This window comes from Lissotriton helveticus, chromosome 5_1, assembly GCF_964261635.1.
Source record: "Lissotriton helveticus chromosome 5_1, aLisHel1.1, whole genome shotgun sequence".
In the NCBI taxonomy this organism is placed as follows: domain Eukaryota; kingdom Metazoa; phylum Chordata; class Amphibia; order Caudata; family Salamandridae; genus Lissotriton; species Lissotriton helveticus.
Window position 1 is genome coordinate 1,305,900,198 of NC_136065.1, and position 18,410 is coordinate 1,305,918,607.

The 18,410-nt window shown below is 50.1% G+C and overlaps 1 protein-coding gene across 4 annotated transcripts in view; it reads left to right on the top strand.

Moving 5' to 3' along the window:
* Positions 1-18,410, top strand: part of LOC144755338 (SRSF protein kinase 3-like) — a 1,366,259-nt gene that overhangs the window by 1,022,953 nt on the left and 324,896 nt on the right. The window lies entirely within an intron of this gene.

Here is an 18,410-nt window from a genome sequence, read left to right on the forward strand (position 1 = left end):
CAAATCCCTTTATGAGGAAAGGAAGCAGCTAAGAGACCTGGAGAAGCAATGGAGGCAAGTGCCCTCCACAGACAATTTAAACAGGCTTCGCACAGCAAGATCCAGGTACCACAAGCATATCTTCCTTGAGAAAGCGGCGCACTTCAAAACCCTCCTTGACTCCGCCAAAAATAGACCCAAAAAACTATTCGATATCGTCAAGACTCCGAACTGCTCTCCCCCATCCTCCGAGGTGGAGGATCCTACTAAGAGAGCAGCGGATTTTGCTATTTTCTTCGATAAAAAAGTGAAATCACTTGTGGATCAGGTCGCTCATCCTACACCTCCAGAGGAGCGCAAATCCTTAGCCATCTGGCAGAGTTTTGACCCCATATCTGAAGATGCCCTTCTCAAGTGCATACGCGAAACAAAGCCCTCCAACCATTCTCTTGACCCTATCCCCAGTGCCATTGCCGTGGACTTCTATACCCATTCCCTTTCCTATTGGGCCACTCTGATCAACCTCTCCCTCTGTCAAGGCTCCCTTCCTGTCCCCTTCAAAACTGGGCAGGTCACCCCTCTGCTTAAAAAGCCCACTGCTGATGCGAATGACCTCAACAACTTCCGCCCCATTACTAACATTCCCTTCCTTGCAAAGATCACAGAAAGATGTGTAGCAAATCAACTCTCTCGTCATATCAAGGACTATGATCTTCTGGACAATTGTCAGTCTGGCTTCATGCAAAACTGCAGCACTGAAACAGCCCTACTGCAAGTGGTTGATGACGCGCTGAGGATACTCGATTCGGGGGGGTCCTGTCTTCTTATTCTTCTGGACCTGTCTGCAGCCTTTGACACTGTCAATCACAACACCCTCCTCAATATCCTTCAACAGAGAATGGGCATGGAGGGCACTGTGCTTAAATGGTTTGCATCCTTCCTCTCTGACAGATCCCAAATGATCAAAATTGCGAACAGTCTTTCGTCTCCTGTGGCGGTAGGTCAGGGTGTTCCTCAAGGCTCTATACTTGCACCCACATTGTTCAATCTCTACATAGAACCACTGGGAAACCTCCTAAGCAAATCCGGGATTCACTATCATCTCTATGCAGACGACACTCAACTCTACCTCAAGGTTGCCTCCACTCATGATCTCTCCTTCCTAAGCTCTACTCTGGACTCCATCCAAAACTGGATGTCAACTCATCAACTGATTCTGAATCCCTCCAAAACTGAATTCCTCCTCTTCTCCTCCTCACTCTCTCCCCCCCCCGGTTCAATCATGGATGGATCAGATGAATCTACTTAACAATAAACCCATCATTGTCGACAGCGCAAAATCCCTTGGAGTTATACTAGACAAAAAACTCAGTCTAACTCCCCACATCAATTCTATTGCAAAATCTGCCCGTTACCAACTGCGCCTTCTGTGGGGAATCCGACGCTTCTTCCCGGAGCAGGACCTTATAACCCTGGTGCAATCGCTGGTCCTCTCCAGACTAGACTACTGCAACTCTCTTCTTACTGGCCTCCCCAAATCTCACCTGTCCCCACTTAAGTCTGTTTTCCATTCAGCAGCTCGCTTCATTTATGGGGCCAAAAGAAGCGATCACATCACACCGATGTTATCCACCCTTCGCTGGCTTCCCTTCGAGGCTAGAGCTATCTACAAGACCGCTTGTATCACCCACAAAGCCTTACACTCCTCTTCTCCTCGCTACCTGGCGAATAAACTGAAACTCTCTGGAGGCTCTAGACCCTCACGCAATGCGGAGAAGCTTCTACTAGAACCTCCCACTTTCAAGAAGGAGAGAACAATGGCCCAATCCTTTTCAGGCAACGCAGTGAGAATCTGGAACTCCCTTCCGCCTCAGCTCCGGACCTCCGCCTCCTCCCAGGCCTTCAAAAGGGACCTCAAAGTTCTCCTCCTCCAGAGACACCTCCAAAAGTAATTCACGTCCTCTTGTTATGTGGAGGAAGACTTTCCACGACCATGGAAGTGCCTTCCCAGGGTATTCCTGGGGTTGGAGTGTATGCCTCTTTGGAGTATTCTCCATGTACTTGTGTTTGGTGCCCTTGTGTAACATGCACACACCACTTTTCCCTTGTAACACACGGTTTGCTACCTCTCACATGTTTTTACCTTTGATTCTGGCACAAGTGCCTCCTTGTCTTACATAACACTTGTTCTTGTGCCCGAATGCCTAGCACCTTTTGCAGTATTATACCTCAAATGATACTTTGTTTTCTCTTGTAACTGCACACTTGTCACTTTTTCCTCCTGTGCACCTTTTACTACCTCATGTATTTTTGGCTGCTCACAATTTTTATTATTCTGTTTGTTCACAATTGTCACTTTTACCGTTACTACCTCATGTATTTTTGGTTGCTCACAATTTTTACTACCTCATGTATTCTGTTTGCTCACAATTGTCACTATTACCTTTACTACCTCATATATTGTTGGTTGCTCACAATTTTTATTACCTCATGTATTTTGTTTGATCACTAATGTCTCTATTACCTTATGAAACGTAACGTATGCTTTTGTATTGTTTCTCATTATGTTTCATTTCTGTTCCTTTTGTGAAGCGCTCTGACACCTTCGGGTAAAGTCCGCGCTATATAAAAATGCATAAATAAATTCCAGTTTGGACTCAGTCATATGCAAATCAATTATGAGGCACAGGGTCAAGCCTGATTTGCATATGCCTGGATCCAAACTGGGGTGGCGAGGTGAGCAAAAGAATGATGAATTAAACCCAAATCCTTGTGACTGGGGGTGAATGTTTGCAGTGTTTAGCATTCCGTCCATCAATTGTTTCTTTGGCATTTGTCGCCATAACTGGGAAGGGTAGGCCCAGATGTGGGTCCATGCTCACCGCGCCACTGGATTCAAGCTAGCCTGGCTGTTGAAGGGTGATGACCTGAAACCGGTCCCAGGATGCTTGTTTCCTGTCCAGGGAGGACCTGGCTTGGCAGTTCGGGCAGGATTGTTCCCATGAGGCACAGGGTCAAACCTGATTTGCATATGGCTGGGGTGGCGTGGTGAGCAAAAGAATGATGGATTAAACCCAGGTCCTTGTGACTGCGGGTGAATCTTTGCATTGTTCAGCATTCTGTCCATCAATTGTTTCTTTTGCATTTGTCACCCTAAGTGGGAAGGATATACGCAGACATGGGTCCCGTGCTCACTGTGCCACTGGATTCAAGCTAGCCTGGCTGATGAAGGGTGATGGTCTAAAACCGGTCCCAGGATGCTTTTTTCTGGTCCAGGGAGGACCTGGCTTAGCAGTTCCGGCTGGACTGTTCCCATGAGGCACAGGGTGAAGCCTGATTTGCATATGGCTGGGTCCAAACTGGGGTGGTGTGGTGGGCATAAGAATGGTAGACTAAACCCATATCCTTGTGACTGGGGGTGAATGTTTGCATTGTTCAGCATTCCGTCCATCAATTGTTTCTTTTGCATTTGTCGCTCTAAATAAACAATAGTCACCTCATAACGTTATACAGACAGTTGACTCAAAGCACATTGATCAATGATGTTGGACTATGGACCACACAGCACTTAAAATTGCATGTGTGTACACCTCTTATTACATTCAGCCTATGCCATTTGTCCCATAACTCACATTGTCACACTCACTACCCACTAGACGTGCCTCGTCACATCAGCACATCACTGCTCAAATATCCGTAACAACACATTGTACAACATATGTGAGAGGCTGGCTTAGTATATGGTGCTCACTTATGTAAGTGTAGCACCCTGCACTAATCCAGACAACCCTTATGGAGATTGTAGCGGTCTTGGACAACCTTAGAAAGCTCTCTAAGTGGTAACATTGTGATTGTGCCATTTGACATGGCCATGAGATGTAGTTTGTATGTCAGAACAAAAGGCTTCAAGAAATCCAACTCGTAGACAAACTATGTGACGGCTGTAATAAAAAAATAAAAAAGAGCTGTTGAGAGCAGCTTTTAGGCTTAGTCCAGAACGTGTGTAAAGCAGCTTGTTTTACCAGTGCTTAATCTTATGGTATAGGTTAAGTGAAAAAGAATTGAACAATGTAGTTATGGAAATATGTATTTTATTACAAACACTAACACAATGTATTATCTCCTACCTGGAGAAATAAACACAATACACACAGGGGGATATTCTCAAGAACGTGTGATAGGGGGGCTTGGCTAGCGACCAGACAAGATGGCCGCACACTAGCAGAGCTCTGTGACGGTAAAACCCATCCCCGCTAAATCCGTCCATTAATCCTGCATAAGATTGGACCTGTGCCCACAGATCTGAATCGGACAAACCTCCGGTCCATGCAGCACCGCTTTGATGACCTGTTCCCCTGGGCCCCACGGAGTAAAACGGCGGTAAAGATTGCGGCCTCCTCACCACGCCAGAGCCGGGGACTGAAGTAAACCGGCGACCCGGCGGTGCGGCGCCCCAGGCGAGAAGGATAAACATCGGCGCGGAGGTGAGGAGATGGGACCTGCCCCACAAAACACCGCACAGTGGGAGATTGGGAGGACTTGGGGGCATTGAAGCAAGGACAGCGATGACACCTAGAAGGTAATCGGACACCCCGGGGCCACAGGCGCCGTAGCCTCAACCAAGACTACCCTCAAGGGGCGGGGTGGGGGGGGGGGGGCAGTGTAACCATCCGCACGACAGGACTGGTAAAAAAGGGTGCGTGACCCGTTTTCTGCAGCGCTCTGGCTACTGTGCCGTACCAGCACCGGGCTCTGGGGGGCACAGAGTGGGTCCTGACAACACGCAGTAATTTGGATACAGGTGCCCCTCATATTGCGTGTGAGGATCCCAGACATCGCAGAAAGGGCCCCGGAGTCATCGTGAGTCCGCTCTTGGCCAGAAAAGAACGCCCCTACAAGGCATTGATCAGGGCCCTGAAAGATGAGTGGCAGAGGGTCCAGAGGCCAACCACCCCCGAGGCTAGATAAATACGCCTATACTAAAGACACCCCGGACACCCCAGGGGAGAAATATCACGCACCTCGTCCCAGCTGTCACAGCCCGACACCGAGGATGCGGGCGAAGACCAGGTCACACTTCAAGATGTAATGGCAGCACTGAAAACAATGCAAGCATCAATGGGATCGATCTCCACTGATATCTCCCTAATCAGGGCGGACTTTGCGAAACTATCAGATCGCTTAATAGAAGTCAAAAAGACGACGTTGGGACTTACGGGTGACACGGCGGAACTCAAACAAAAAATGCAGAGATTGGAGGATGACAACCGCCTCCTGAAAGCCAAACTTGATGATCAAGAAGGCCGTTCCCGGTGCAATAACGTGCGCTTGGTGGGTGTGCCGGAATTTGCAGGAGGCCCAGCATTGGACCTATACGTGGAAGACCTCATCCAAAACCAACTCCAACCGAAAGGACTGTCCAATTACTTCTCCGTTGGGCGTGCCCACCAAGTGCCTGGTGGAAAGCTGCGTTCGGGAGCACCGCCGCGTCCGATACTGGCGAGGATCTTTAACTTCCGCGACCGTGATGCCATCTTACAAGCCGCACGAGTTGCCCTGCCGCTGAAAATTGATAACTCAGAGGTTACTTTTTATCCCGACTATACAGCGGCGGTGGCGCAGCATTGACGCAGTTTCACGGAAATCAAGAAGGAACTCAGAGCCCGGGAACTGAAATATTCAATGCTCTTCCCGGCGAAGCTGCGCATCGAATCGGAGAGGAAAGTATGGTTTTTCGAATCCCCCAGAGACGCGCAAGACTGTCTGGAAGCCTGGAGACCAGCGGGAGGACCCAAGAATCGAGACGCGAAGCGACACAACAGATGAAGGGGCGACCAGTGTTCTCGGCTGAAGGACTTCACGACAGAACTTTGCACCGCAAACACCCATGGATTCCAGTTGCAATGGACAACATGTATTGCGCAGCCAAGTTATAGCGCAACTATCCGGAACACGGACCGGGGTTTGCAGGTGGCAGCGGGGAGGAGGGAGGCGGTTTTGATTGCACTACGGGTAAGCCGCCCAGCGGCGAGATGTTGGACTCAAAAAGAAGACTGCCACAGGTAGGACCTATTAAGTTGGCACAGCACCACATGAACACTGTAAGGGGACGAGGGTTTCGTTGACGTCACCGAAGTCTCACCCTCCAGAATGTTGCAGTTGTCTTAAGGTAGCAAGCACTCTGCTCAGTTGGGGTGGTGGACAGTTTTTGGATCCGCCGGGCAGGGAGACATGGTGGGGGGTGGGGGTTTTGGTTGTTTTCGGATTAATTTTGCATTATTCTAGGTTATTCAGTTCACAATCTCTCCATAAATACTTACGATTACTTCCATGGATCATGAGCACACAAACTGGTCTATTGTTAATCACGTTTGCATGAATGGGCGCGTTCATGGCACACCTCAACCACGCAGCTCAGATGAATATTTGGCACATTAGGGGTTTCAAGACTGTATGCAATGGCACACTCTGAAGAAGGGGTCCCTGACTCCCAAGCTACGAACTTGTCATGCCCGACACTATCAGTGATATCCTGGAACGTTAATGGACTGGGGCACAAGATAAAACGGGGTCTAGTTCTACAATACCTGAAGTGAAAGGGCCCCACGGTCGCACTGCTTCAAGAAACACACTTAACGGGTGGGGCCTGCAAGGCTCTAGACCAGTGGGGGTTCAAAATGGTCAGTCACGCTGAATTCACATCTGGCTCACGCGGGGTCGGTATACTAGTCCACAAAAGTTCCCCACTGGTGATACACAAAACCTGCTCCGACGACCAGGGCCGCTTCACCGCCCTGTCTTGTCAGTGGGAAGGACACAGGTACAACATGGTCTCCGTATACTTACCCCCGGCACTTCACCAGACTGCCTTCAGGGACCTGGGTAAATTCCTGTTAGACCTACCGGAGGGAGAGCTGATCCTGGGTGGGGACTTCAACGCTGTGGTAGACGCTTGCATGGATCGCAGGCCTCCTAGGGATGCTCTCGGATGCAATCAGGCCCTGAGGGACTTCCTAGATGCAATGGGACTGACGGATTTATGGCGGCTTAAGCACCCTACAGATCGCCAATTTACCTTCCACTCAGGGGCACACAATAGTCTTTCACGTATAGATTATTTATTGACGCTAGCGGTTCCCCCTGACAAAGTGAGTGCAGTGGAACATCTGCCCAGATGCATCTCTGACCACTCCCCGATACACCTCACCTATACAACGCAGATGCCTAGTCGGCGGCGGATCTACCCGGTATACCCAGGATATCTCCAAACTCCCACCATAGCTAAGGCCCTAAAGAAATCCACTGAACAATACTTCACAGAAAATATACACTCTGTAGATTCGCCGAGCATATTATGGGAGGCCTATATGTCGGTGGTCCGCGGTCACGCCATCTCCACCATTACCCGATACACTCGAGAACGCAGGTAACACTTAGACACACTGGAAACGGCATTACAAAGAGCGGAGGTGGCACACGCAGAAACACCAACTGAAGTGACAGCACAAGGCTTATCACTGGCGACCCAGGAATACAGGGCGTGTGCGTGGGAACAAGCGAAAACTAGGCACATGAACACCTTGCACAAAGGATATGAATTGGGGGACAAGACAGGTAAGAAGCTGGCTTGGTCGGAGAAAAAGGAGAGAGCAAATAGATGCATCCCACAGCTGACGCTAGGGGATGGCACCGTCTCCGCTGACCCCCAGCTTATTGTGGAGGAGCTAGCGACCTAATACGAACGAGTATACACGCCATGGGCCACGGCAACAGTGGAAGACAACTTGCACTTTTTACAAACTATAGACTTGCCTGCATTACCACTAGAGGATATGCAGGCGTTAGAAGCAGACCTCACGGCAGAGGAACTGGGATTAGTGCTAGCGGCCCTCCACAGGGGAAAGGCCCTGGGACCCAACGGTTTGCCAGTAGAACTCTATAAAAAGATGTCGGGAACCATCACACCTCACTTGCTCGCAATGTATAATGACTGCATTGGGAAGAGAATCCTGCCTGAAGATCAGAGACTAGCGACGATCGTGGCAATTCATAAACCTGGTAAACCGAGGGAACAGCCATCGTCCTACTGCCCGATCTCACTGTTAAATGCAGAGGCAAAAACACTGGCGAAGGCACTGGCGCTCCGACTGCAGCCATACTTTACCACCTTAGTCCATCCTGACCAGTCGGGATTTATGCCTGGCCGCAACACCTCCCTCAACCTACGACTCCTACATGGCGTTCTGGCCCGCATACCTCTGATAAAGGAGAACACAGCCATCCTCTCACTGGACGCCATGATGGCGTTCGACCTGGTCGAATGGCCGTTCCTTTTTGCAGTGCTTAGGAAGCTGGGATTAGGTCCCAAATTCTGTGGGTGGATTGAATTGTTGTATGCGGCACCGCTGGCACATGTAGTGGCGAACGGACATATCTCCAGGGAAATTATGTTGGGGAGAGGAACGCGACAGGGTTGCCCACTGTCCCCTCTCCTCTTTGCCCTCGTGCTGGAGCCCCTGGCCCCGTGGCTGAGACAGGAGCCTCGAATCCGAGGGATACGATGGGAGGGAAACTGGGAGAACCGGGTTTCCTTATATGCCGACGATGCGCTCATATATCTGACATCTCCGGCAGACTCCCTGAGGGCCCTAATGGACATTCTTACGCAGTACGGGACAATGTCCGGATATACCATCAATTGGTCGAAGTCACTATTGTATGTGCTGTACGGGCCTGTGCCCGAACTGCCACCGGGATGTACACTCCAAATCGCGAGTAACGGGTTCAAGTACCTGGGGATATATATCACACCGCAGGAAGATGTATTTATGGCAGAAAACCTAACAAAACCCCTTAAACGGCTTAAGGCAGACGTCGGACATTGGCGATCGCTGCCGTTGACACTGCTGGGGAGGGCGGCATTATTCAAAATGTTTGCACTGCCCAGGTTTCTCTACGCCCTCCAAAACACCCCTTTCCTGGTTCCTCTGTCTTATTTTAGGGCCATTGAAGCAGAAGTCACCTCACTGTTATGGGACGGTCGACCACCCCGTATTGCGCAACGTAAACTGGTGCATAGCTGTTATGACGGTGACATCGCCCTACCATATGTGAAACTTTACTATTGGGCTTCCCAATTGATGATTATAAACCAGTGGATGCACATTCCACACGATGAGCCGGCGTTCCGGTTAGACAGGGCCCTCCTTCCTGCACAAAACCTGATGAAAGCTCTCTACACTAAGAAACGAAAACATATACTCACAGGTCCTACTGCACACACCATTAAAATCTGGCATACCGCGCAGAGGGCGCTGGGATGGGAGGGAGTGCTAACACTCACCACTCCCCTCTTAGAGACGCAGCGGCTCGGCACCCTAGTGAATACCAAAGGGACCTCATTGGTATTTCGAAGATTGGAGACCTTTGGGTACGGGGAGAGATGCTCACTTTCACAACACTACAGGCCTAGTATGCCATGGGAGACACAGAACACTATTGATATTTACAAATTAGGCACGCCCTTCAAAGCACGATCCCCCAGGGCATCACGTTGGCTGATTCCTCGCCCCTTGAGGATAGAATCTTGACAGATTACATGGACAAAAAAGCTATCTCACAAACTTATCGAAAACTAGTCAATAACAACCAGACCACACGCTGATTCTTCGGGCCAAATGGGAGGCAGACCTGGGAGACATAGATGATATCGACTGGTTGGGCGCATTAGCGTCAGCTCGTGAGGCGGCGATCCCATCGCGACTCATGCTGATACAGCTCAAGGTGTTACATCGTGTATACTACTCCCGCACCCTCCTACACAAGCTGGGACGCACATCAGACCCATTCTGCCTTAGGGGTTGTGGGCAAATCTGGACGTTCTATCATGTCATATGGGATTGCCCAAAAATTCAATCATATTGGGACCAGGTCACAACGGAAATATCGGAGGTGGGAGGGGCTATGGTCCGGCGAGACCCTCGGTGTTGCCTCTTAAAAATTTGGCCACCTACTGACCTAAACTTAGCGTTGCAGAACTGGGCGACCCTAGGCATGACCATTGCCAAGCGAAACATAACCAGAAACTGGGGTTCAGGGGCACCGCCAACAATGACTCAGTGGGGCACCGACATGGATATAGCCATGGTAGCAAAAAAAGCGGTCTACACTCACAGGGGCTGTCCCAAAAAATGGTCCAGAATATGGGGAAAATGGAACGAAGTTAGAGGAAATATATGCTATCCACCACACACGACTTCCACCCCAGAGAATAGCCCATGAACGGGTCTCAGTTTCCAGGGACAGAGCTATAGCTCCACATGCGATGGTAGGGGGAGGAGGGCGCGGTGAAGAACGGAATTGCAAACGTTGGGGGAGTGTGGACCTGCCGAGGTTGGACTGTATTGTGTGTTATGCTATGTAATTTGCTCAAATTGTGCGTAATTGGAGATGATTGCAGTTTCATGATATTTTAGCTGTTTGCAAATGTACACATACGAAATGACAATCAAACATTTTTTTTTAAAAAGAAGGTGTGATAATTACTGCAAAATTAGCTTAACACAATTCTTCACATCGCAGTCTATCGTGGGAAAATAACGCCATATTAACGTTGTATTCTCAACACGGCGGTACCATGCGATAGTCTCACAATAACGAGTCAAATGTCCGTGATAAAGTCACTGGGACAGCGATAAAAAAGTAAACCCCAACGCGAAAAAAGTTGCGATGGGCCCAACCGCGATAAAAAAATCAACGATAATCTTCACCAGGCCTGCAATTCACGCACGTCAGGATGGAAAAATCATTATAAAAGTAGAAAAAAACATACAAACAAAAGCCACACAACAGCGAAGCACAATGGAGGTAGCTGGAGCAAGTACAGAGGACAACCAGAACCCCACAAGCCCTACGGAAGACCAGTCTGGGAATTTGGGGTCATGGAAGGGCAAGGACAAGAATAGTAGGAAGAAGCGGTTAAGTCCGCAGGAAAACAGGATCCTGATGACGGAGGTGGTAGAACACCATCAACTACTGTTCGTCATCTCCACTGTGTCATTGGCAACAAAAAATGAAACATGGCAGTCTATTGTGGACAAGGTGAATGCAGTCGGAGGGCTGAAGAGGACAATGGAAGAGGTCAAGAGGCGCTGGAATGATGTGAAGCGCAAAACCAAGCTGAAATTCGCCAACAACCGGAAGGCAGCAATGCAGACTGGAGGTAGGAGTCAAGCGCCACAGGAGGACCTGGACGAGTTGGAGGAAATGGTGTCCACAGTCGTCAGTGGGAAGTCGGCGGCAGGAGTTGGGGGACCGGACCCTGCTCATCATGACCGTACTCAACAGCACCAGGGTGAGTAATGATCAGGGACTGGGGGAAGGGGGGGGGGGAGTGGGCACAATGGCACACATGCACAATTAAGTATAGCTCATCTGCTGACAAACCATGCCCCAGACCCCCAACTCCCACCAAGAGACCAATGTTCCCAAGTATGCAACATCTCAGCACTATTTAGTCACAGAAGTCAGAGGTACACCGCATGAAAGGGATAAGGGGCAGCAAAATCAGAGCTGCAGGGGCGACTCCCCCAAAATGCCACACCCACATATAACATGCAGAGCACATCAACATTGACCATAATGTGGTACATACCGCAACACGTCCACAACAGAACAGAGGACACAAATGGTGCCGCTTGTGTGTAGAAACTGCCCAATCACAATTGGCATTGCAGGGAAATGTGAGTTGACAATGTACAAGTACAAACACGCATCCGTGAAATGTCCACTGTCCCCCATCAAATAGGCAGATCCTCCCAAACAGTCACAATGTACGCTGTCATGCAGTCTGAATGTAAACATGTACAATGCGTCAACATACATGTGAACACAATGTTAAACTGCATCTCCCCTTCACATTGCAGAAGGAAATCCAACACCTCCTGCTGAGCAGGCCGAAGCTCTCTTCTCCGATGACGAAGAAGACCACCACACCTTCGACTCCAATTCCCTCCAACAGCTTGTGGAGAGCCTCCACACCCCACCTCCAGGAGCAGGGCAGCCCAGCTGCTATGAGGAGACCCCACCCCCTGCACAGAACACACAGCAGGCAGCACTCATCACCACGGCTGCCTCCCAGGACTCCCACGAACAACACATGGCCTTCCAATGCCCTGTGTTGGGGTCCTGGGAGAAGCTGGCTGAACAGGTGTGGATGGGGTTCGACCGGATGGCAGCCAAAGTAGGCGCCATACGTGGGTGTCTAAGTCCCATCAGGGACCACTCACAGTCCCTAACGGACACCCACAGTCTGCTCCGTGCTCTCTAGCGAACCATGGCTGACATCGCTGACTCAGATACAAGAACAACTGTCTGGTCAGAGTGGCTCTAGCGATGTCACCCGGAAGTTGGGACACATGTGGAGTATCATGGAGAGGACGCAAGCGGAAAGAGCAGCTGCCATGGCTGCACACCAGCGAGAGGTAGCTGGGTTCCTCAACACCCTAAAGACCATCTTCATGGCACTTCTGCCACAAGGCCTGGCGCTGATTCATCCTGCTGCTACCAATCCATCCACATCTCCTCCCCATGAAGTGTCAGTGCCACACAGTGCGGCAGACATTCCACCTCTTGCCCCTAAGGTATCACTGGCACACAGTGCTTGAGACAGAACATCACCACCCACACGTGAGGTACATGAAACAGCAGTAGACGAAGATGCGGACGAAGTAGCATTCTTCTCCGCCAAATAGCACCCTCTGCATCATCACCTTCCACTGTCCCCCCGATACACTCTGCAACACTCATCTTGGACCTTGACATGGACCTCCATATTCTGTTTGGTCACCAATGACACAGCAATCAGACTGTGGACTGAGCTCTTCCCCTTCCATTGAACTTGTCATTCTCTGAAGGACTCTGGCTGGCCCTCCACAAGCCAACAATGTAAAGTGGGGTTTGCATGGCCCTGTACTACTCCAGCTACAACACTCCACTGAATGTAAATTACACATTAATATTCACACAGATATGTCATGTCTATGATCTTTCTAGTGTGGAAGTATGGATGAATGTAGGGTCAGTGATTCCCCCTTACATCCATGTTGCTCATGTTGTGGGACTTGGGTCACAGGGTGACACATTGCCGATTGCAGTCCGGGTGGCGCCGGCACTACAACAGGGACACTTGCATTACTTTCTTCCTTGTCTAGCCCAGGATGGAACCACGCCCAGAGCCCCAGGGTCATTGTTCACACCCTTACAATTTACTGGCAAACGCCAGGCCTGCCCTCTCTGCTTACACTCACGGGGGATGACAACGCTACATATCCCAGGCCTTCCCTGTAGTGATCTGGTCTAGTTGTTAGTATGCCACAGCCACTCCCTCAGGGCTAGTTTACACCCACACCACACTCATCCAGCACACGCGTCACAGGACATGTGACCCTTCCAATAAAAAGGGCTGGGTGCATGTGCTAGACGCCATTTCCACTCTCTGTCTGGGTGTATCCGTGTGGGTATTATTTATGCATGAGGGCTCTGCCACTTCACATTCCCCAATGCCGGAGGTGACATGATGGCAACCACACCACGAGACTCAACCATAAAGGGTCCATGATTTGTATTGCTCAGACTTGGTGGCATCGGATACACTGCGGCTGGCACAGGCACACCGCCACGGGAAAGTGAATTTCGGTGCACTGTGGCATGGGCACCTTATGTGCTGAGTGGGTGTGCAGCCTGCGATGATGCCCCGTCCTAGTGGTCCGGACTGGTGATGATATGTGTGAGCCTTGCTGGACCGCAGTGTAGGCCTGAGCCAGCGGGCAGTGCTGGCCTACCGCCACGTGGCGTTGCCTCGTGGGTCACAGAGTTAGTGGCACATAAAGGGCTGAGCGGGTGTGCCGCCTGCAATGATGCCGTGTGCACTGACAAGATCTCTGCCATAGCAAAATCAAGACCCAGAATCAAGGGTGTGACCTGGTGGCCCGCGGTGCGGGCTGCACGATGTGGAGGCTGCCACGGTCGCGGGCCCCGGGCACCTCCACATGGTGGGCCCTCTTGGAGACACACCGTGGCGGAAGGTAAGCAGTGAGGCCTCGGTGCGCAGGCAATCACCGCTGGGCGGCCGGAGGGGCTGGGGTGCAGCAGCCTGTGTGCGCAGGGGCAGGCAAGCGATGATGGCGTGTGCAATTGTATGTACTATGCAATTCGTTGAGCTGGACTCAGTTTCATATAGGGGACATGGTGAACTGCAGTACATACCGGCACGTAGTTAGAAACATACTGGTGGCAGCAGGTGAGCAGTGAGGCCTCGGTGTGCAGTTTTGGCACTCTCTCTCCCTATCTTCTTTTCACTGTCTCTCCCTCTCTTTTCCTCTTTCTCTCTCTCCCTCTCTTTTCCTCTTTCTCTCTCTCTCTCCCTCCCTCTCTTTTCCTCTTTCTCTCTATACCTCTCGTTCCCCCTTTCTCTCTCTCTCTCCCTCTTTCTCTCTCTCTCTCCCTCTCTTTCCTGTGAGAAGTTGGCCTGACATATGCTGTCCACTAGTTATAGTGGGCACCTTGCACCAGTCCAAACAACCCTTATTGATGATAGGTTTAAAGACAACCTTTATTGAAAGCTATCCTAGTGGTAGCTATGGAGAGCAGCCTTTAGGCTAAGTCTTGAAGGAGTGTAAAGCAGCTTGATTTACCAGATTATAACCTCTTGAATGTCTAACTAAAACCCACACGAGGTATATATAAAATATATGTATTTATTACTAAACACTCTGTAGTAATATATTTATCGGATTAATGAGCAAGATAAACAATATAAACACAATAGAACTTCAGTAAATAGCACAATATACAATGGGTCCCGGCGGAGAGCAAACCATATATTAAGAAAGTGGTATATGAACCACGACTTGACTAGACACAGTGCCTAGAGCACGTAGAATCGCTGGGACCCCAAGGAACCACCCAAGGTAGTGACACAGGGGACCCACGGGGGACGCGTGCAGTGTGGGAACACAGCCGCGAGTGCCGTTAGCCTCTATGGGGAAAGTCGCGGTTGGAATTTTAAAGTTAAAGGACACTTAAAAGAGGACTTTGAGCAAACCCCTTTAGACTTAAGGGGTTCTAGGGCCAACACCCATGGGAGCACCGGAGTGCTCGAGTTACCTCACCCAGGGAAGCTGGGTGCATAGGTGTCAAATGCTGCCAGGAATTGTCGTCGTTTTCAATGGATCGAAGATGTGAAGAACCTAAAAACAGAGGGGACAGAGTCTGGGTCACTTGCCAGTGACCAGGGGCACGGTAGACGAATGCCCACCGATGTTTGGTGTTTCAGGTGCGAAGAGGTGAAGCTTGACTCTGCAGCCACAAGGACCAGGAGGCGTCGACGACAACCAGGAGCTGGATTTGAGCTGTCCCATGAAGAATATCGAGTGCTGCGACGTCGGTGCTCAGATTAAACACAACAAGCCTTGGCAACAGCAACCCACGCAGGAAGAGAAAAGATGCTTTGGTGTGGACCAGCAAGGTCCTGGGGACTCCCCAAGTGATGGAGAGTCAGGGCATGTCTGGAGCAACCAGGTAAGCCCAAGGAAAGTTAAAGTTGCCTTCTCGGGGACCCACAGGTCGACGGACCAGTGTTAGTGAAGGTACCTCGAGAGAAAACACAAAGGGCCGGCTCACGGAACACTCGTGGAGTGTAGGCCGACATTCTTCAGTGGAATTGCTGCTCGGGTCTGGGCTACAAGTCACCCAGAGCACAGCCTCAAGGATTGCTAAGAAGCATATGTACTCGCAAATATGCACTGTGTCCAGAGGCTTGTAGCCCCTGCAACTGGTTTGACCTGGGCTAAGTTCAGGGACACCAAATGACCCCCCAGTGCCGACTTCAAAGTACTCTTGGAGTGCACACACTCATCCCCAATACCCTGAACCCTGTCTGGGAGGTGGTTACACCTCCCTGTAGCAGGGAACTTATTGTCCTGGCCTCCCCTGCCGGAGTTTCGTCCATCAGCAGGAGGCCAGACTCGTGTCTGTGGCTGCAGCATCCATTTTGTGATGCCAGGGTTCTGTTAAGCTGGTACCGGGTGTACTGGTGTGGCCATGTTTTTCCCTCTAAGAGGGTAGAATCATACTTCCGCCGCCAGTACTGGTGGTTAGCTATGATTCCAAGGTGTTTGACACCAAACACAACATGTTTCCTTGCAGCCATTCCAAAGTTAACATTTACCGCAAGGTTATAATGCACTTAAGAGTATATGGTCTGGCTGCATCACAGAATAACCCCGGATAATAGATTTTGAAGGCTGCAGAGGGGCCCTGCTCATGCATGGGCACCCTCTCACACAAAACCCAGCACCCTGCCTTCAGGATTGATAAGGCCTGCCATAGGGGTGACTGATAGGTTTATATGTGCAGTGATAATGTAGATATAGGGAACCTATATCTAAGTAAGGGGTGCATACACCACCTTACACAGGCTGCTGTAGCAGACCAGTTGTGTCATTTTCAAAGGCTGCCCAGGGGTGGCATAATACATGCTGCAGCTCTGGTAGGCCTCTGATGTACCTATGCCCTGGGTAATTAGTGTACCATATTCTAGGGACTCATAAGGGTACCCTAGTATCCTATCTGGAGTGTACCTAAAGTACATGGAATCATTTTAGAGAGGAAGCAGCTAGCCGGAGTCCTGGATAGCAGGGCCCCAGCCAGACTAAAGTAAAAAAACAGTGAAACATCAGCCAAAAGTGGGGGTAACTATAAGAAGCAGATCCTACTCTCCTACATTTCCCTCTTTCTCTCTCTCTCTCTCTCTCTTTTTCTCGCTCTCCTTCTCTCTCTCTCTATCTCTCTATTTCGCTCACTCTCTCTGTCCTTTGATGAGCACAGGACACACCTTCTTTTCTAGATGTTTGTCTTGCAGGCTGAGACCTACAGATTATCCTGAGGATTCCCGCCATAACTCTTCTAAATAGTTTTGTGTTTTTTTTAAATAAAATGTTTTGTTTGGTAATTCAAAGATGAATGAGTGATTTTCCTTTTTTTGAACACACATGCATGTTAATTGTTGTAATTGTGCGACATCAAGTGAATTGTTTTGTGCATGATTTCGTGGAGTTGATGTCACATATCTTTGTCCGGGGGCAGGGGGTCCTGGGGGTGGTGGGTGTTGTGGCCCTCTTGGGGCTCCGGGCTGCATGTTCAGTAGCTCCATGGCATCTGTTGTTCTTCAGGTGTGGATCTGGGCTCCCTTTTCTGATGCAGGTTGTCATTCGACTTTACACCAGGTCAGAGCAGGTGTTAATTTCCTGCTGCTAACGTGCCTTATCGCCTGTTTTGGGATCTTATCGCCGAACTAGCTGGTCGTTGAGAATGTTGCGGAGTGGTGTTGTTGCGGCTTTTTGCATGGGAACGCCTACTCTGCATCTCATTAGCGATAGTTGCCAGACTTATCTGTGGCGATGTTTTTTGCGGCTGCTATCGCAGGTAAACTGGTGATATCGGCTGTTAGGACCAGCTTGTGAATGGGGCGATACATTTATTGCCACTTTGGCTACTATAAAGTGCTGATAACTCAACGATAAATCCTTGAGAATATACCCCACAATACTTATGAAATAGAGCACGTAAGTAGCACAAATTCACAATGCTCTCCAGGGGGATAACAAACCATATGCTAAAATAGTGGAATGCTAACCATGACTCAAGATAAGAGTGGACCCAGAAGACGTAGAAGAGCCGTGGACCCAAGGACCACCCAAGGTGAGTATCTAGGAACCCCAAGGATTTTGTGTGCTTATTGGGAAAATGACCTCATGCTCAATGTTAGTCATTGGGTAAGTCACAGTTGCATTTTAAAAGAAAAAGGACCCTTCCCAGCGGACCCTGAAGACACCCCGTGGAAGATGGAAAGTTGGAGAGTCACCCCACGTGTGGATACCCTAGGAACCAGGATACCGGGTGCATAGGTGTCAAGTGATGTCAGAAACCGCTGTAGACCACACTGGAGGACTTCAGGAAAGTTGCTGCTGGAGAAGAAGATGAAGGAGTCCGGTGGAACTCAGAGGTGGATTCAAACTGAGAAGAACCTGCAAGCAGAGGAGACAGAGTCTATGCCAGTCAGGCGTGAACAGGAGGAATGGAAGACAAATTCCCACCGATGTCGAAAATGCAGGAGAGGTTGAAGGTGCGCTTGTAGCTGCAGCTGTGCGGACCAGGTGATGCTGTGGAAGACCAGGAGCTGTTCATGAGCTGTCCCACATCGGATGTGGAGAGCCAGGGGGTCAGTGTCTGGCAGGGGCACCAACAAGCCTTGGCAGCGGTAAACAACACAGTAGTTGCAAAAGTTGGAATGTTGGGACCAGTAAGATACAAGTGACTCACCATGAGCAGGTGAGCCGGAGCAGGCCCAGAGAAAGCAGGGTAGCCCACCG